Genomic DNA, 12,601 nt, shown 5'->3' with positions numbered 1-12,601 from the left:
AGAGTATCGTCCAGGGAGGTGGTCAATATAAGACTACGTTTCATAACCAGTTTCGGTCACCCCTACCGGATCATAAGTCATGTGGGGAGAAACATCCTGGGGTATGTAATTGGGAAAATAGCTACTGAGGTGCTTTAATTGCAACCAACTAGGACATTATTCTAGCAACTGCCCCAACCCAGCTAGGGCGTGATAGCAGGTAACCTTTTACTCAATTTGGTTATTGCAAATATTCTGTTTAATTCTGAAGCAACTAAGTATTTTATATTGCGAGATTTTTGGCCAAGTTAAAACTTAATGTGATTCCAACGCGAGAATTATTGCGAATAGAAATAGTGAATCGAGAGGTTGTTCCAATTAATGAGATTCATCTAATCTGCAAGTGGGAACTAGGAGGGAAGGACTTTAAGTTGGACTTAATTCCTTTTAGGCTGAGAGAATTTGGTGTGGTCTTAAAAAAGGATTGGTTGTCGAGCAATGGTGCTCAGATTGATTATAAAGGAAAGAAAGTTAAAATCTGAATGCCTAACGGCAAGAAAATTGTGATTAAGGGTTAGCGTCAGACCCAGAAATTTTTTAATATTGCTCAAGCAAAGCAATTATTAAGGAAAGATAGCAAAGCGTATTTAGCATACGTGGTGGGTACCAAGAGAGAAGCCCCGATGTATGTGACATACCAGTTCTTCACGAGTTTGAGGATGTGTTTTCCAAAGACCTTTCAGGATTATCACCTGACCGAGAGATAGAGTTCGCTATCGAATTAGCATCAGGAACGGCATCAGTTTCAAAAAGCCCCATATAGGCTAGCCCCGGTTGAAATGAAAGAATTGACTTCACAGTTGCAAGAACTGTTGAATAAAGGAATGATGAGACCTAATGTGTCACCATGAGGCACACCAATGTTGTTTGTCAAAAAGAAGGACGGTAGTATGCGATTGTGCACATAGTATAGGGAACTGAATAAGCTGACTATTAAGAACAGATACCCTCTCTCTAGAATTGACGATTCATTTGACCAACTTGAAGGAGTGGTACACTTTTTGAAAATCGATCTAAGAATGGGATATCACCAACTGAAGATTAAAACAGGGGAGAAATACCGTATTTCGCACGAGGTATGGACATTATGAGTTCTTGGTGACGTCGTTCGGGCTAAAGAATGCCCCAGTAGCTTTCATGGACTTTGTGAATCGAGTGTTTAAAAAGTATTTGGACGTGTGCGTCATTATTTTTTTATTGATAATATTTTAGTCTATTCTAAAACGGAAGAAGAACATGCGGAATATCTGAGGATAGTGGTAGAAGCATTGAGAAGAGAAAAGTTGTTTGCCAAATTCTCAAGGTACAAATTCTGGAAAAATGAAGTTCAGATCTTAGGACAATTGATGAGCAGTGAAGGAGTGTTAGTTGACCCTACCAATGTTGAGGCAGTATTCCAATGAGAAAGAATAACCACACCTACGGAAGTAGGAACTTTTTGGGAATTAACCAGTTTTATGAGAGGTTCGTACGGGATTTTGCTAAGATATCAGGACCTTTGATTAGGCCTACTTGCAAAACGGAAAAGGTTGTGTGGAATGAAAAATGTGAGGAAAGTTTTCAGGAATTGAAAAGAAGTTTGGTATCAACCCTCGTGCTGGCATTGCCCGATGGAAAGGGTGATTTTGTGATCTATAGTGATGCGTCACATAAAGGATTATGATGCATGCTCATGTGGCATGGGAAAATGGTTGCTTATGCCTCACGGCAGCTGAAGGAATATGAAGTAAGATACCCTACTCATGAATTAGAATTAGCAGTAATAGTTTTGCTTTGAAAAATTGGAGACAATATCCATACAGAGAAAATTGTGAGATCTACACTGACCATAAGAGCCTTAAGTATATATTTACTCAGAAAGAACTCAACAGGAGATAGAGGAGATGGTTAGAGTTAATGAAAGACTATGTCGGTGAGATTTTATATCACCCAGGGAAGGCCAATGTGGTGGCCGATGCCCTTAGTAGTAAAGAGAGACTCAAGATGTTGACAACACCGGAGGAACTAGTGAGAGAACTCGAGGAGATGGAGATAGAGGTGAAGTCACTGGTAAAGGGACTGATGGACTAATTGAGATCAAATTAGAACTGGAATTGTTAGAAAAGATGGGACATTATCAGGAAGAGAAGACGAATGAAGAGCGAGAATCTTTGACTGAGAAGAAGTCAAATATGAGAAAGATGAGAAGGGAATTATGAGGTATGCGAACCGGATTTGGATTCTGAATGTTCGAGAATTAAAAGATGAAATTTTACGCGAAGGACATAATTCTAGATATTCAATTCATCCTGGAGGTACCAAGATGTACCGAGATCCAAAGGAATATTATTGATGACCCAACATGAAAAGAGACGTGGCCAATTGGGTCAGTAAGTGTTTGACCTGTTAAAGAGTGAAGGTGGAACATCAGCGACCGAAGGGACTCCTACAACCCTTAGGAATTCCTATGTGAAAGTGGGAACAAATAGCCATGGATTCTGTGGTAGGATTTCCCCGAGCTAAGGCTAACCGTGATGCAATATGAGTAATTATATATCGACTGACCAAGTCAGCATACTTTCTTCCAATCAAGAAAACCTACATGGTGGATAGATTAGCAGAGCTATACATCAAGGAAATTATGATAAGACATGGAGTCTCTGTAGCTATCATATCTGACAGAGATCCCCGATTCAACTCCAGATTTTTTTGAGGAGCTTTCAGGAATGCTTATGAACCAAACTGAATGTGAGTATTGTATACCATCCCCAAACCGATGGACAAAGTGAGTGAATCATTCAGACATTGGAGTACATGTTGAGAAATTTTGTAATTGATTTTTAAGGTTATTGAGATGAACACCTATCTTTGATAGAGTTTGCCTACAATCATAGTTATCATGCGAGTATAGAAATGCCCCCACATGAGGCGCTGTATGGTCGGAGGTGCCATTCACCCTTGTACTGGGATGAAGTTGGTGAAAGAAAGTTACTAGGTCCCGACTTGGTGTAAAGAACGAGGGACATAGTTGAGTTGATCAGAGGATGCTTAGCGGCAGCCCAAGACCGACAACGTAAATATGCCGACTTAGCACGAAAAGACAGAGAGTATGAAGTGGGTGACCAGGTATTTTTGAAAGTGTCACCATGGGAAGGACTGATGAGATTTGGAAAGAAAGGAAAGTTGAGTTCCCGATATATGGATCCTTTGAGATTTTGTGACAAATAGAACCGTGGCATACGAATTGGCTTTACCTCTAAACCTTGAACAGGTTCATAGTGTTTTTCATGTGCCAATGTTGAGAAAGTATAATGCGGATACCAAGAATATAGTGAAACATGAGTAAGTACTAGATCTGTCCTACATTGAGCAACCAGTTGAAATCATTGGTTGAAAAGAGCAAATACTCAGGGACAAGAGTGTCAAGCTATTCAGATTCTTATTGAGACATCCCAAGGTCGAGGAGTCGACTTGGGAATTAGAGAGCCACCTGCGAGAAAGGTACCCCCATCTATTTGTGAGTTGATTCCGGGACGGAATCCTTTTAAGGGGGGGAGACTGTAAGAACCCTGATTTTTGTAATATTTTAAAACTTTTGTGAATAGTAACTTGAGCTAATTAAGTAATACGTATGGGGATCATCATTAAATGAATAGTGGAATTTTGAGAATCCGAGATCATATTCTTGTTTATCGAGGAAAATAAGTGAATGTAAAAGCCGACGGAATTCGAAGATTCACAATTATACTACGTGTTTTCGTATCCGTAAAGAATGTCGTAGAACCGGGAATACTACGTGAAATAAATAATATATCAAGGTATTTCTATGATCAAAAGAAGGAATGGAATTGGTTATAGGATTATAAGCGATAAAAGAAATCGCTACGAAACAAGTCGTTATACGTGGAAACTATCGGAATGGAACGATGATTGCATTTACGATAAATAAATGAATGAGAAATTAAATCCCATGCAAGTTGGCCATGCATAACCAAGTCCTAACTAGTAGTTAGGAGTGTAACTAGATGATTAGAAGCTAACTAGAATAGTTAGTGGAATAGTGTTGAATAGTGATGGGAGACAAACAAGTACACAAGCCATACTTCTCCCTTTTCTCACTTCACCACACAATCAAACCAACCCATACCTTTGCCAAATTATTGTCAAATCTGCTGCATACATCCCATATATTCATTATACACTCCCACACTTTAGCCACAAAAGAAAACAACCACTTTTCCCTCACTTAAAGCTCTCCCATTTTTCATTCCAGCAGTTCGGATTTTCTGAGCAAGGGAGAAAGAAAAATTCATAACTCAAAATATACTCATTCAAATATCATGAAATGTTTACCATAGCTTCTCTATATCATGGGTAAGCTTCGTACCAAATTTCAGCCTCAAATTAATATTTTTCAATTTTATAAAAATGTTTGAATGAGGTGCTGAAAGGTAACTCCGAAATTTTAACTTGTTTCTTGGTTTTGTTTCTTAAGGATCTAGCCCTTCTAAGTGTTTTCTAAGAAAACCATGCCTCAATAATCCTAGCACTAACCTTCCTAGTATCCAAGAAGGTATAACTTTCAACCCTTTAAGGTTTTATGGTTGGATTTAAGAGTTATGTTTGTTGTAGTGTTAAGATCCAAAGGATTGTGTTTGTTTGAGTTTGTATTGATTATGTTCTTGCTAAAGACTTGAGATGTTGAGTTGTAATCCATGTATGTGGTACTAGATAGAGCATATAAGGTTCATGTGGGTGGATCTTGAGAAGTACTTGTGTTTATGATGGTTATAGGTAGTGATTGTGTTAAGATCAAGTAGTAGAAATTGAGTTTGGGCATTCTTGTACTTGATCTGTTTTCTGCAAGACATTCGGCCATGAAAATGGTTAAAATTTGAAAACCACTGGCCATGACTAGATAGATATTGTTTTATAGTTTCTATACATGTGTAGATCATCATGAGGAGATTTACGGTTTAGGAGTTATGGTCGTTTTAGTGTAAAACATTTCTGCGATTAGCCAACTGCACTTAAGTCCACTTGCATGGTGATTTTGAAGGACTTAAAATAATTTTGAGATTCTGGAAAAATTATGAAAAATGGATATGACAGTAGAGAAGACTGTCCAAAAAGAATCTTGGGAAAATATTAATTTTTCGATTTTATAAAAATATTTTGGTAAAGCGAGCGCAAGCGAGAAACGCATAAAAAACCTAGTTTTGACGAACATTTTCTCACGTTCGAGCTTAAAACTTGAAATGGACTTTATAAAGCGAACGATCGATTTCAAAACCTGACCATGTTATAAAGTGAGAATATAAGTGTTGAGAATGTGACGATCGGAGATTCGTTATACTTGAGTAGTTGCGAAAGTTGCTTAATAAAAGCGAGACGTTAATCGCGTACTAACTTAGACCGTTGGTTTTTGTTTATAGATCGCCAACCAAACACCAGAGACCATACCACTTCGATTACTCGAGGCAAGTTTTCGAAACCCTATCTCATACTATCCATGGTATATATATACTGTTGTGATATTGATGCCATGATTTACAGTTCAAATATATATATGCTTGTCTATGATATCAATGCATACGAATTATGCGATTGTTTACGAAAATAAATTTCGTTTTACACGAGTATGAGAAGTTGAAACGTATTTCAAATATAATATATGATAATGGAAGTTGAAGATATTTTAATAACGATTTAATTCCGGAGAGAGCCGGACGCGAAAGATTTCTATTTCGATAAATAAAGTACGTTCGCGTAATATATATATCAAGCGAACGATTGAGATTTTGACTTAAACTTCGAGAAATATTGGTTTATTCATTTAAGGGACACCCTTACTTGATTGATTATTTTATAAAGCGATATTTAAGGGATTATTAAATATCCAAAAAGTATTTAAAAATATACTGAATAGTTTATAAATAATTTCACGTTATTTAATAAAGATTTAACTATTCAAAGAGCAATTATAGGATACCAAATCATGTTTTGATTATTTGATTAAGGTGTCTCCATTCGTTGGACCTTATTCACAAAATATTTTGTATTTAAGATTTTTATTAATTCATTGAACCTTAATTAGAAATACTTTGTACTTAAGATTTTATCAATTCATTAAATCCCTCTTATATAATTATGAGACCTTAGATTTTTAATATCTTCGGACTTCTAAAAACTTATTTAAAAATAGACATAATTTCCAAAGGTACTTTCTAAATTATTCAAAACTCTTGAAAGAGATTAATCATTTGAAACGTATCAAAACCTTAGGGAACTTAGTCTTGAAGCATAAGAGTTTTGCTTCCTCGTTCAATAAAGAACAAGTGAGTAATATACGTGTCACCCTACTACAGATAGGGATTTGAAAATGATTTTAAATTCAAAGATCCGACAACTCCCAAAGATCAATTGAGTTAAAAGTGATGAATAAAACATCTTATTTTCAGGTCAACTTTTAACGACCTATTCCTTCGAAAAAGGATTTTGAGCAAAAGATATAACTGTTTTGGGACTGGAATGTGGCCTGCCCGGCACAGAGTGGTATCGGGCAGTGACCAGGCGCGGAGTGGCGCATTATGCAAGCGCGGAGTGGCGCATTGTACGGTTATATGGTCTATGTGACCATTGACTTTCGGACTTGCACGACAATGGGCAACCACCGTGTAGTGTCTTGATGAGCCCAAAGGTGGCTAGGTTTGTATTCCTTCTACTAGTAGAGAAAATTTCGTATTCGGCTGATCACCGATACGTGGTTTATTCCAGTATAGTCCCTTTCTTCCATTTTGGAAAAACTATTGTGAAATATACAACAGATAGCCGATAAGGCTGAGTTTTAAACAAGGATATTGATGAATATATATCAAATCCATTTGAGAAATCTGCTGATAAGGCTGAGTTTAAATAAGGATGTTGATGATTATATATCAAATCCATTTGAGAAATCTGCCGATAAGGCTGAGTTTAAATAAGGATGTTGATGATTATATATCAAATCCATTTGAGAAATCTGCCAATAAGGCTGAGTTTTAAATTGGGATGTTGATGAATATATATCACACCCATTTGAGAATCTTGGTTCGAGTAACATCTTGAGATTTTGAAATAAAATGAGTACGAGTATAAAATGATTTTGAGAAAGAGATGAATACAAGTATTCAGTGGATATACTATTGTAGTTGATTTTGAGAATATTATAAATTTGATAAGCATATAAACTTTTAGAACGCTTTGGAGATACAAAGTATAATTATTGGTTTTATTTATCCTTACATACTTAATTATGGGGATATATACCTTGCTGAGCTTTAATGCTCACCCTTGCTTTTATATATCATATCACAACAGACTACCAGCATGGATCAGACCAGGACTGCTGTCCGTAGGCGGGTAAGGAACGCTCGTGAGTTCCGTAGGCTTTTTGTGCGCCAGCCCCGTCAGGTAGATAAGTGGAAATGATTTATTTGATAATGTTTCCAAGCATATAACCTGTGTGTATGTGAGTTTGAATAAAAGGTCGAGTAATATTGTGAAAAGAGAATTATTTAATTAATAAGTGATCGTAACGACCCGAATTCACGACCTTGGATTTGGGGGTGTTACAACAAGTGACTTTGGTTTAATTCCAACTTACTTGTTGTTTATAGGTTATCAGACTCGTCCCGAGCCATTCGTAACCCCAGTCGCTCAGGCAAGTTTTCTACCAGTTATACTGTTGTTGTGATGTATACACTTGTATATGCATTATCTTGCGATAGATGCATGTTGGTTATTTAGCAAATTCTTGCGATATATTGTAGCATGTGATATGGTATATATGCATGCCTGTTTCATATTCTTGAAATATATATCTGTTGGTTCAGTTGATGATACCTATGCTAGAGGATAGCGGTATCTAGCATATACCCTTAGTATAGGGACCCAAAGGTGAAAATATTTTCTAAAACCGGGAGTCGAGGATCCCGAGTAATCTTGTATATATGGATATGGATATATATATATATATATATATATATATATATGGTTATAGTTTTCCAAACTATTAATCGAATAAGGTTTATTCGATAATTTTAAACTTTATTTTATTATTGAATATTATTTCGAATATTATTCGAGGGCTTATGACTCTTTTATATTATTTATTGAATATTATTTGAATATTCATTTGAGGATGTATGACTCCTTTATTTTATTTAATGAATATTATTTATAATATTCATTCGAGGTATTATGACTCAGCTTATTTTATTTATTGAATATTATTGAATATTCATTTGAGGATCTATGACTCCGATTATTTGCTGAGATATATTCTTTATTTTATTAAAGAATAAGATGTCAATAATCAAACTTATTTTCGATTATTCAAATAAAGATAATACTTTCATATAAGTATATCTTTGGTTATTTAATACTCGTTTCAAGTATAAATTTTAATACTTCTACTTCAATTATTTTTATAAAGACTATTCTTTATGGGAATATTATTTAATTAATAATATTCAGATATTTTCTAATATTCTGGGGACTGATTTACTTCATTAAATCAGCCTTACTCCAAACACTCTTTAAAGTGTTTTCGAGTCTTCAAAATGATTTTTAAAAGTCAGAGCGGATCCCAAAACTCATTTTTATATTTAAGATCTTCCTTTTTAAAGGGGATTTAAATACTCGCTCAAAACCTGGGGAATCCGGCTCTGTGGTGTATTTTATATTCGCAACAAGGTTGCAGATTTGGTAAATGAATTGATTACTTGCCCAACGTTCGGGAAGTAAGCCCCTCTCATTGAGTCGGCATAAGCGACAGGCCGGGGTACGGTCTATTATTGTGTAAGTGGCTCAGTGGGAGTCCATCAAATGCATAAGTGGCTGAGTGGCAGTCCAGCATAGGTCTTAATTATGACCAGGGTGATGACCAGTGGGGAATTCGTCCATCTACTAGTAGAAAAGGTTACTTATTGGTATCTTTGCCTGATCAGCAAGATATCGGGTTTATGCCAAAATTCTTTTCCTTTCCAAAATTCATTGGATGTTTCAAACTCCGTTCATACTTTGCATAACAGAGGTTCCAGGAAATGTTTAAAGGGATATATATATGTGGATATATATATCGGGACTAAATAAAGTATCTCATAACTTTTTCATTCAATAATATTTCAAAGATTGAATCTATTCAAGTCTTATCTTGTGGTCTCATCAGTGGGATGAACTTTTGAAATTGATTATAACTTGAACGGTGGTAGTTCAAGTAGTATTTGGGAATGATATAAGTGTAGTGAAGTATTTGGTAACTTCATCTTTTAAACTTATATCTAATTAATAATTGTCTTATGAATGACAAAGATTTTCAGAAAAACGTTGAGACAAGGTTAGATATATGAGATCACCTTGCAACGATATTTTTTATATACAGTCATACACTGGGACTTTGTGTATATTATGCATGGAAGAGGACTTCCAATATTTTGAAAAGTATATATGTATATATATATATACTGAATATTTTGCGACTTCATCGCATTAAGTTATCAACTTGGTTCATTTCTTTTGACCAAGACTTTCATGAGTATTATGAGTAGACTCATATACTGTAAATAATTATGCATATTATTTTGGTGGGCTTGCTGCTCACCCTTGCTTTTTTCTTTCATCACACAACATCAGATAGACAAGATGAACCGGACCAAGCTCCCGATTCGCAAGAGGTTAGAAAACGTTCAGCAGTCTTCTGGAAGCGTTGATGCTGCTGTAGCTGAGGTAGGAACTACCAATAGGCTAGGCTTTCAACTTTTGATGTACCAGACTTATGTATAATATGAATTGTAATAATGGCAAATAAAATGTAAATCTATTCAGAAAACCTTTTAAGGTGTATTGGCAGATAATTGTGGAATATAATTACTTGTGGTTATATTTTTTTTTTTGATGTTCATCTCTGAGACTATAACGGGTTGTGGTGTGTGTTAGTGTGGGGTCACAGCATAAGGTTATTTTTATTAAGTAAGTGAAGTGGTATTGTGGAATGAAAGACCGTGACGACTCGGATCCCCGACCCCGGATCTGGGGGTGTTACAAAATTGAACGTTTCTGGTACCAAAATTAAGCTCTTAACATCTACAATCCATTCACATAATTATATTCATCTAACAGACAACATAAGACTCAGAAAATCAAAAACTAAAAATGGTTAAAAGCAAGAACTCGATTTAGTACATTCAGGGGTTATAATCATCAATTCTATATACCAAACGATTGCAAATTCAATAATAAAGCTTATTTAAGTATCAAAACCATCAAACGATTCGTAAATCAAAAACCCCCAATTTCGAACATAATCCCTAAAATCGAATTTTAAAAATTATTGATTTGAGGTACCTTTTGATGATATAATCTTGTAGAGCTCCTCGAGAGCTTCGATTTGGTTACAAACATCAATGATTTTACTTTCTAGATCACTTCAAAATCATGCTTTGATTCTCAAGAACACCAAGAACAATTTCAGAGAATTTTTCAGATTTTTTTGTTTATTTTTATGATTTTTATATAATAAAATAATAATTAAATAATAAATAAGTGGTATTTATAGTTATAAAAATAATACTCCCAAAATAATTTAGGGCCTAATTATATCATTTAATAAAAATAATTAGCCCAAAATTATTGATTAACGGGAAATAATTTTTAATCCAATAAATACAAAAATTATGTCAAAAAATCCCAAAATTTACGAGTAATCCAAAAAATGCAAAAATATTGAATATTTGATAGTCCCACAGTTTTATAAAAATACCCGTTGGATCGTATTGGATCGAAAAATAGGTTACTTAGCCTCTAAGTAACTACATAAATGAACCGATTTGATACCCGTATTGGATAATTATCCAAACTGGACTTCTAATAAAATACTTTATATGAAAATAATGTAATAATATCCCGTCTTTCAAAAATACGGGTTTTGTTGATTTATCGAAATGATTATCATATCGAAAATTTTGCGTCGAGCCGCGCACAGATCAAACTATAATCCGGATCGAAAAAGTTAAAACACGGAAAATGTCCGGAATTACCAGATTCGGTTAGGAAGGAGTTTTCGGAAGAGTTTTGGGTTGTAAAAACGTAAAAGTGGTTGAAGTTGGACAATTCCCAGCTTTATAAAACATTTTTGTAATTATTCGGAAAATAATTAATAAATTCATAAATCATTATAAAATCATATAACACTCCAAAAATTACCAGAAAAATACCTTAACTATCTATATTTTATTATGGACATATCAAAATTAACATACTCGCATTTTATTATATAAAAACATCAAAATATTATTATCAATCATCAGATAATTTACCAAAAAATCACATTATAATCACACAATAATCATTTATTGATAAAGATAATTATACGCTATGTCCCGGATCTTACATTTTTCCCCTTAAAAGGATTATATCCTCAGAATCACAATAAAGAATAATACTAATACTTTTCAAGTATCTCACTTTCATTTTCTCAGGTGAATCTTTCAACCTTACAACTTTTCATAACTGTAACGTACAATATCAATCATTCCTCAACATCCTCTCGCTAACATCATATTCTATTTGTTGCCCGTATAACTCAACTCAAATCTCCATCTTCTATATATAATGGAGCTAAATTACTCTTCCTGAGTATACACATATAAATATCCTATGAATCTGCTATACATATGGCGGTGAAGCCAACTCCCTTACACTTACCCTGCCTATTTTACTGTCTCAAAAGGACCAACATAACGCATATAAATTTTCTTTTCTTTCTAATTCTAGTAATTCATGCTCATAACCCTTTCCAATAGTTACTGGTTGTTGAACTTCATTCCCATATATTTCTTTGTTCAATTACCCTAGTTTATAATCGCTTCCAATCGCATTCGAGGCTCTTTAATCGTTCTCTTATTCTTCTTCTCCATTTGCAAATGATATACTGAGGCCTTGATGTATTTGATTTCTGACATTTTCAAAATTACTCCAGAATTAAAATTAACGAGAGAATCTCGGCTGGATATGATTGACGCATAAATGTATCATCGTATCTTAATTCCTTGAATCACAATCGAATAGAGAAAATTTATTAACCTGGAGGTATCACCCGCATATTCTAACGCATATTATCATTTATTTTGGTTCTGAGGAGTTCTCATACAAAGCTAACTGCAATGCTCTTCCTTGACGTCTAGTCATATATAACGTCTATTCATTTATTTGTCATATTATCAGAAAGTCTTTGACATCTATGTCTTGCCTCATATTCTTGAAATAACTTGACTCCCTTGACTTAATAATGTTTAGCCAAATTCTTCCTTTTTAGTTCTGCCTTACTTAATGCTCGTTCATCTAGGAGTGGTATATACTGTACTGGTTCGACATAATTCACCGTATTCTAAATATTTCTGTCAAATCTCCAATCAAATAGTATTGATCATTCACAATCAATTCCTGGATCTGATGACATACCATCATTTCTTCAAGCAGCAACTAACCCACTTATTGGACAAGATGTTCATTAATAAAAGAGAATGACTAGATTTGGGATAAC

At 34.6% G+C, this 12,601-nt stretch overlaps 1 long non-coding RNA gene across 1 annotated transcript; it reads left to right on the top strand.

Moving 5' to 3' along the window:
* Positions 1-4,258: 4,258 nt before the first annotated feature.
* LOC141706350 (uncharacterized) lies at positions 4,259-7,688 on the top strand. The gene is made up of 3 exons (XR_012568775.1): positions 4,259-4,591; positions 5,454-5,498; positions 7,378-7,688. It is a non-coding gene; the product is annotated as an uncharacterized LOC141706350 (long non-coding RNA).
* The last annotated feature ends 4,913 nt before the right edge of the window (positions 7,689-12,601 follow it).

Source organism: Apium graveolens, chromosome 2 (genome assembly GCF_009905375.1).
Source record: "Apium graveolens cultivar Ventura chromosome 2, ASM990537v1, whole genome shotgun sequence".
Taxonomy (NCBI): Eukaryota; Viridiplantae; Streptophyta; class Magnoliopsida; order Apiales; family Apiaceae; genus Apium; species Apium graveolens.
Note: the sequence above shows the minus strand (reverse complement) of the source record. Positions and strands in the feature narration are given on the sequence as shown.